The sequence below is a fragment of the Castor canadensis genome, chromosome 8 (assembly GCF_047511655.1).
Source record: "Castor canadensis chromosome 8, mCasCan1.hap1v2, whole genome shotgun sequence".
In the NCBI taxonomy this organism is placed as follows: Eukaryota; Metazoa; Chordata; class Mammalia; order Rodentia; family Castoridae; genus Castor; species Castor canadensis.
In genome coordinates this window covers 149,993,110-150,002,117 of record NC_133393.1, presented here as the reverse complement: position 1 = coordinate 150,002,117, position 9,008 = coordinate 149,993,110, and positions in this window count along the sequence as shown.

The window sequence follows — 9,008 nt, the reverse complement described above, 5'->3', positions numbered from 1 at the left end:
ATCAGCTTGGGTCATGTAGGGTATGTATGTGTGTGCTGGGTGTGTAAAAGTTCATTTATGCGTGTGTGTTTGTGACTATGTACCCATGAATGTTTCAGGGAGGGGGAGTGACAGGAGAAGGCAACAAGTCAGAATCATAGATCGCTTCATGGAAGTTCTTGCATCTTTGAATTGCAGGCTTATTTGAAGACTGTTGGCAGTTGGGAGCCATGAATGGTGTGAGAGCAGGGAACTAGTAAGATAAAAATGATGATTGAGGTGGACATAACTGGCTGAGACCACAGGATGGTCCAGAGATATGGAGAGTCTAGGATGGACTCCAACAATGCTGAGAGTTACAGAAAGAAGACCGCTCCCAGTCTGAGATTTTAGCCGAGTTTAGGAGGGAATCTTGGGAAAGAACAGGGTCTTTTTTCTCTTCCACCAGAAGCACAGAGACAGGGAGCCCCAGAGCAGTACTCCCTGGTGGGTGATGCAGGCAGCACTGGACTGCCTGGCAGACAGCTGCTGTAGTGGCATTGAAGAGTGCTGGCAGTGGCAGAAGCATTTGTAGACAAAGTTTAAAACTCTGACCCCAACCAAGTGGTTTATGCTGAAATTTTCTCAGTATTTGCTCATCCCTGATTTGGAGCCCAGAACCTGGATATCAGAGGTCCCGTGTGACACATCCCTCTGGAGCAGAGCAGCAGAGCACCTGCCAGGAGAAGTCTCTGCAAGGAGAGTGGCTGAAGGCTGAATGTGGAATCAAAGGCGACTTTGTGAAGGAGGTGGTGTGTTCTCTGGACTTGATGGATGGGGAGGATGAAGATGGAGATAAACAGAAAGGAAAGTGGAAGGACTTGCATGAAAACAGTCACCAAAGGTGGAAAGTGCAGGGCAAGGTTCAGAGGTTGAGGGTCACTCAGATGACCTGCCTGTACCTAGTCCTCCCTCCTGATAAGGCAGCTTGAACCTAAGCTAGGGGTGCAGGAGAAAGGTTTTCTAGTAAAGAAAGTGACTGATCTAGGTGTGGTACTCTGTAAAGTAAACCAAGATGGCTGGTATCCCTGGGATGCTGCTGGCACCCCCGCCTAGCCTGGCACTCTACCTTCAAGAATAATTCCTTTACTCTGGGTGCTGGTGGCTCACACATGGAATCCTAGTTATTCAGGAGGCAGAGATTAGGAGGATCGCTGTTCAAAGCCAGCCTGGGGCAAATAGTTCACAAGATTCTATCTTGAAAAACCCATCACAAAAAAAGAGCTGACAGAGTAGCTCAAGCAGTAAGAACATCTGCCTAGCAAGTGTTGAGGCCCTGAGTTCAAACCTTAGTGCTAGGGGAAAAAAATAATAATTCAAAGAATTCCTTTACTTGAACAACATATGTTAAGGAAAAAAGTGTTCAATGATAGTTGTTAAAGTATTGTATGGAAGATTTTATTACAGAAACTTCAACCTTCAAGGTAGGTACAGGGATCACAGCAATGGCATCCTGACTCAAATGACTGAGCTCAAAGTGGGGATTTATAGTCAAGAAGATGAGGGAGGGGGGCAGGGGATACAAATGACTAAGAAGAAACATCAGGAGCAAAGGGGATTCTGGCTAAAACATGTAACAGGATTCTTGCCAAAGACAGGCTGGTGTGGTGGACATCATCTAGGGGATGATAGAGGGTGAGGAACCTAATCAGATATGAATGGTGATCAGATACCCGGTGTGGATGGAGGGTTCTGGCTACATGAACTTATCAGGATTCTCTGCCAAAAAGAGATGTTACAAGGAAGCACACAGACGGGCCTAGCAGAAGATTCAGAAGCCTGGATCAAGTTTAGCAAAGAAAAAATCTTTTCGCCCCCTCAGCAGTTTGTCCCTTGCAGGCTGCCCTTATAGAGCAGCACCCCTGGGAGCAGGTGGGTAAGGTGAGGCAGGGGATCTGTCTTAAAGTTGCTTTACTACATCAGTCAGTCAGTAATGTGATATGTGCAGAGAGATTACCCTAAGGAGGCAGAATACAGGCCAGGCAAGTTCCAGGGAGAAGGTCTTTGTAGCGACATGTCCTCACTGAGGGTGGGGTTGGGGTGGGAGGCGGGGAGGAAGGTTGTTTCTACCAAAATGAAAGGTAAGGGTGTGTGTGCGCATGTGTGTTGGCCAGGGGAGATGGACGCATGAGAAGACCAGGGAGGTCTAAAACCAGCAGGACCCTCAGAGAATTGGCTTCCTTCCCTTCCATTCACTGTTGCTTGGCCTGGGCCATAGAAATAAAAAGACAGGAGAGAAAAACAACCACCTCCCACCCACCACTGGCTAGGACCTTATCAAGTCATTCTGACAATTGTACCTATGTCATTGTTTGCTCTCCATGACAACTCAGTGCTCTTATCCCCAGTTCTCTAGATGGACTTGGAGAGGTCAAGTAACAAACAGGCTCACAGAATAAGTGGCAGAGTCTGTGTGGCGACCCAGGTCAATTTGACCCAAAGCTTGTTCCTTTCCTACCCTCACCTGGATGTGAGGATACTGGATGGTTAGAAAGGAAAGGAGGGGCTGGGGTGCACAGCTCAAGGATGGGACTTTTTCTGTGGGACTGGAAGGTTCTAAAAGGCTCCAGAGCACAGCGGGCAGGCAAGACACTGGTACCTGACACTCCAATGATTCTCATGCCTAAGTACAAGGTATGACTTCTGCCTCCAACCACAGGGAAACCCACTGTCCAATGGGGTGGAGAATGTTCCCTGATAAGATGACTGTATCATCCTTAGTTACACTCAGACATCGCCTGTTTGCTCTGTGTGTGTGTGTGTGTGTGTGTGTGTGTGTGTGTGTGTGTGTGTGTGTGGAGGAGGGGGAGGAGCAGCCAAGGCTTAGAACTGTACCCAGGAGGCAGGGTTCCTGGAGGAAAGGGAGACAGACCAGCTGGTCTGGCCTTTGTCCTGGCATCACAGGAGCTGTGCAGCTGGTAGCCAGAGATCATCTGAGTACTGAGGGGGTGAAGCATACAGTGGGGAAGGGAGCAGCAGCCCCTCAATATCTGGAGGCTCAGGTGGGTAGGCAGGGCAGTAGTCAGTGTTGAGAAACTCCATCTGCATCCTGGGAAGGGGGTTAGTGTGAGCAAGGCAGGGAAGGGGAGAGCTGGGTCCTGCAGAGGTTCCAGCGCCTGGGCAAGAGTCTCATTATATAAATGAGGGAAGAAGGTGGGGCTGGGTCTCTGAAGCCAGGGTCAAGTAGTGACCCAAGAGGCTTGTGTGGAGGAGTTAAAGTTGTCCCAGAGCCCTGGGGAGAGCTCTGTCATGGCTTGAGTGTTTTAAGGGCCCATGCTGTGACTTACTCCCTGAAAGTCTACATTCAGAAAGACATCAAAGGAGCCCCAAGGACTTGTGAGTATTTCTGCCAACAGAAAGGAGATTCTCCACAACTTGTTTCTCCTAATGGAGATACAAGCTTGCTAATTTCTCTATTATTTTTTTTAAAGACTAGCTCAATCCATTCCCTTTCAATACCCATCCTGAGTCCTTGCTTGCCTAAGAGGGGTTTGAGGATCAGTGTTTGTTTAGTGCACCCCATCTGCATGCATGGGGGTGTAGAACAAGAAAAGACCCATCTCCTACTTCATTGTATTGAAGAGGAAACTGAGGCCCAGAGGGGTTAAGACACTTCCCTGAGGTCCAGTAGCTGGAGAGAGAGCGGGGACAGAGTGCAGGCTGCTCCTTCCCCTCCCCCCTCCCCCAGTGCAGTCCTTCCCTTTGCACCCTCCCACCCAGCTGGACTTGCCATGGTAACTAAGCCTCCGCCGCCACAGTGGGAAGCAGTTACCTAGCAACTCCCCATAACCAGGTCAGAGCCCGGGAGTGAGACACCACCATTGCTTGCCTTAGGGAATTCAGACATGTAGAAATGGGATGGCCACAAATGACCTGCAGAGAGCCCTGCCTGGAAACACCTGGGTTAGGGGAGTCTCACTCTAGGATCAGTGAGTCTCTGGGATTATGGTACAGCCCTGAGTTGACTGGAACCTCTGTCCCCACAGCAGACACTGGGCCTCCCTTTGTGCAGTGCCTGTTCCTTTGAATAGTATGGGTTCTGTCCCCATGGATTTACTGGCTTAGTGTGGATGAGGGAGTGTGTAGAAGAAGGCTGATGGAAGGGTGTGTAAGTGTGTCCATGGGACTTGTGTTCCCTCATGCTGCTTTCTTGCTCCTTAATTATCTCAAGAAATGTTCATGACTTGGTCATAAACTAAGTGGGTCTTCCTCTAATATTTCCTTTATGTTGGGTCTTGACAGCCATTCCCCACTCCACCTCACCCCCATCTGCTTCTGCCTGGGTTCCCAGGTTCTGCCTCATGTAAGGTCCCACTCATTGGTCTAAGCCAATGACCCAGTGCTGGACTCATTCTTTGTTTTCTTTTTTTCATTTTGGACTCATCTTGAAGATGGTTAAGGAGTGGCGTGTGATCCAGTCTTACCATTGGGATTTGAAGGACCTGACTTCTGAGGACTTCTGAAAAGGTTTTTCTCACTAATTAAACTTGGAAGAAAGTGCCTCTTCTTCACATTGTCATGTCTGTATGTGGCATCAGGAACTGCCACAGCTGCTGAGAAGAGACATTGCTGATCCCAGAGGATAGCCTTGCTGAGCCACTGAAGTCAGCAAGCCAGGAACTGCCCTAACTCTGAACTTCTGGTTCTGGGGAATCATAAACCCCTGGTTGTTTATGATCCTTTTGGTCAAGCCACCATCTTCACACCTTGAGCTCACTCATTTTCCATTAGTCTGAGTGGGCGCTCAGTAGATGTCTAGACAGGTCTTGGCATTCAAGGTAAAGGCCTTAAAGGAAACAAACATTCCTCTTCTGAATAAATCAAAATGTGACTCCCTGATCCTTTATCTCCAGTGTTGGAACTGAAAACCACCTGCAGCTGCATGCCCAGATTCTTGTAGCTCTGAAAACACTTGTCCCCAGAGAGCCCAAAGGCCTCTGTGCCTTCCCGTACCTGGGACACTTCATTCAGGCACGCACGAGGTACTGTGCTGGAGCAGGCTCCCATCTGCCCGAGAGTCAACAGTGTGTGTCTCCTTCCAACTTCAAGTTCAGTGATGTCATGTTGGTAGCTTGAAATCAGCCATGGTGACAGATGTCTTTGTTTTGAATATGCTTTATTTCTTGAGAAAAGTTTTAAGTTCACAGCAAAATGGAGCAGCAGTTATGGAGGTTCCACCTACCTTATTTCGGCACATGCATAGCCTCCCCCATTGTCACTATCATAAAGAGTGGAATATTTGCTACACCTGATGAACTTACATTTACACATGGTAATCACCAAAGTCCAGAGCTTTCACTAGGGTTCACTTATGCTATTGTACATTTCATGGGTTTTTAAAACTGCGTAAGGACATGTAGCCATTATCATACACCCTAGACAGAGTAATTTCACTGCTCTAAATATCCTCTGTGCTTGGCCTATTCAACGCTCCCTTCCCCCAACTGTTGGCAACCTCTGATCTTTGTACTGTCTTTATATTTTTATCTTTCCAGAATGTCATATAATTAGAATCAGATGGTATGTAGCCTTTTCAGAGTGGCTTCTTTCACTTAGTAATATGTATTTAAGATTCCCCCACATCTTTTCATGACTGGATAGCTCATTTTTTAAAACCCAGAGTAATTAATATTCCATTGCCAGGATGTACCACTGTTTACTTACCCATTTACCTAGAGGAGGGACCTTTGGGTTACTTCCAAGTTCTGTCAATTCTGAATAAAGCTGCTAAAACATCAGTGTGCAGGTTTTTGTGTGGACATAAATTTTCAACTCCTTTGGGTAAATGACAAGTAGTGCGATTGCTGGCTGGATCATATAATAAGACTACATGTTGTTTCATAAGAGCCCACCAAACTGTTTCCCAAATGGCTGTACCATGTTGTATCCTCACCAACCATGAGTGAGTGTTCCTGTTGTTTCACATTTTTATGCATGCTTGATGTCAGTGTTTTGGATTTGGGACATTCTAATAGCTATGAAGTTAGTGTTAACTCACTGGTGTTTTAATTGTAATCCCTGAAGACCTATGATGTGAAGTGTCTTTCATATGCTTATTTTCCATTTGTAGATGTTCTTCAGTGAGATGTCTGGCCAGGTCTTTTGCCCATTTTTAAAAATCAGGTTATTCATTTTCTTATGGTTGAATTTTAAGAATTCTTTGTATAGTTTGGGTAATAGTCACATATCAGATTTGTCTTTTGAAAATGATTTCTCCTAGTCTGTGGCTTGCCTTCTCATTCTTTGGGCACACAGGGGTATTTACACTATAGAACTGGCAAATGATACAAATCAGGGTTTCCTCTTAGAGAACCAGTCATTAAACCTTTACCAGAACACCCCTGTATTTGTGTGTCAGCCATTTGTTGAGTGAACTATGTGCCTTTGAACTATTCAGGCTAATGGAAAATCAACAAATCACCGATACAGTACAGTGCTATGAGTATTGGGATAGCTGCAGGATGAGATGCTACAGTAACAGAAAGGAGGGACATCTACGTCACTCCTGACATTGGGATGGTTTCCTATGGAGACTTTGAGTCCCCAGCTAAGTATTTCAAAGTGACTAAGAGTTGTCTGGACCCATGCTACCTAGTAAGGTAGTCATTGATCACGTGCGTCTATTTTACTCACTTGCTCTAGTCAAATGTCAAGTATTCAATAGCCACATATGGCTAGTGGCCACCACATTGGACAGAGCAAACACGGAACTTTTCCATCATCTCAGAAAGTCCTATTGATGGGGCTGGTCCAGACAAAAAAAAGTGGAGAAAGGCATTCCAGATAAAAGGAACGGAAGGTGGGCGACTCAGAGGTCTAAGACAACATGGCTCACTCTCTAGTGGGACTGAAGTTAAGAATGCTGGGGAGCAGAGAGCTGGGGGACATGGCTGATCACAAAATACCTTTAGTGGGAAGCCTAGGAGGTTAAACCCCAGGATTAGGACAAGAGCCCAATGTCACCCGTTTGTGTGTTAATAAGATCTCTCTGGCTGTGGGAGGAGGCTGGATCAGAGAGGGCAACCCAGGAGGCAAGGAGACCAGTGTGGAGGCTGTTACAGAAGTAAGAGAAGTGAGGTCATGGTCTAGGGTGTGGACGTGGAGAGGGCAGAGCAGGGAGATGTGAAGGACCCCAGGACTGACCCTGTGGGACCCTGTAGGAGATACTTTGTAAATACTTGCTGATTTAACGAGTGAACCGTAGCTGAACCACACTGTACTACTGGGTGCGCTGATCCCCACATGACATGCTATCTTCCGTACAAATGAATGGGTGTGAGGCTGAAGGAAAAAGGGGCACCAAGGAGAGAGACAAAAAAGACAAGAGAGATGGAGGGCAAGGCTGGCATCCCTGTGTTTGATGGAGAGAGGGCTCAGGTGAGAAGGAAACAAACTCTGTTCATGGAACCCTGAGGGACCCTGGGCCCAGGCAGTGTTGTGTCTTTCAGAACTGGGAGCCGGCCATTCTCCAGCACTCCCCTCCCCCTACACTTCCCCAGGCTCCTTGCCACATGGATAGCAGGGCAACCAGTGTCCTAGACAATCAGGCTATTTCAGCAGCAGATAAATGCAATGCATAGCAGATCCACAGCATTGGGGAAAACACTGTCAGCCAGCAGGGGATGTGTGGGGCAATGGAACACAGCTCGAGAAGAAGACATGAGCAGATTGGAACCTAAACGTGTGAGAGATACCAGCTCCCTTCCCTGGACTCCCAGAGTACTCAGAGGAAAGCTGAGAGCAGTGGCTAAAGCTACAGTAATGTGGCTACTGTTACTATGACCTCATTTGAACCTACAGGTCTCTAAAGCCTGAGACATTTGGGTTACAGAATAAATGAGCAGATGAGACAAGGCAGCTTTCACCTGTTCATTCGATATGCACATATTTATTGCCGAATAAATATTTGGGCCATGCACAGTTCGAGATGCTGGGCATACAGTGGTTTATAAAACACAGCTCATCCCTGACCCACGGAGCTCACAGTCTAGCAGTTATACTGCACATCCTGGCACCCCCATCTGTGTGTGTGCTATTAGGAAAAGCATGGGATTCATGAGACAGTCTAATGGGAAGTTTTAGTTTAGATTAGGGGTCAGACTGTTTGAGAAAGTGACATTTAAACCCAGACCTGAACAAGAATTAGCAGGTGAAGAACAGGCAATGTGGATTCCAGGCAGAGAGATCTACAGGTATGAAAGATTTGGGACAAACCCTTGCCATCTGGAGGCAGGAAACAAGCACAAGAGGAAGCTGGAGAAGGGTCCTGGCAGGTGCCAGACTTCACAAGGCTGTGTTAGGACTTGGGGTCAAGGCTAAGTGCAATGGGAAGGAGAGTGGTGTAATCAGATTTGTTTTTACAAAGACTGCTCTGGTGTCAGCGTGAAGAATGCATGAGGCAAGAGGGAATGCCGGGAGAAAAGTGGGGAGGATATCATGGTTGCCAGAGCGAGGGAGCTGGGGTAGCATGGCCTTGAGAAATACTGTTTTTGAAACAATTGAGACAATAAAGGTTTTCTCCTACTCTTACCTTGGTGTAGACAGGCAGTCGTGTTGATTTTAGACAAGGCAACCAGCAAATATTTTGACTGTGCCAATCTATGCCCTATGTGGGCCACTTAGCTAAGACCTAGTCATGCAGTGAGGGCCGTGCTCCTGCCTCGCCCACGGCCCAGTGTGATGCGTGTCAGTTTTGTGTTTAAAGATTTCTTGAGAAAGCTTTCACAACTTATTCTGTAACCTCTGCTCATGTTTAAAATAATTTCTATTAGGAAATTTCTGTTTGTGTTTCATCTGAACGCCTGTCACTCGAGAGGGTTTTTTATTCCTGATGGAGATGAAGATTGGAAAATAACAAGTCATAGGCCATCAAATATGAGTGATGTCATAATGACAGTTCTGAATCATGTCTGTCCCTAAGCCAAAGTGACTTATTCATTAGTAACAACAAGAAACGGTGGAACATCCTCAGAAAACATCATCCAGTTAGG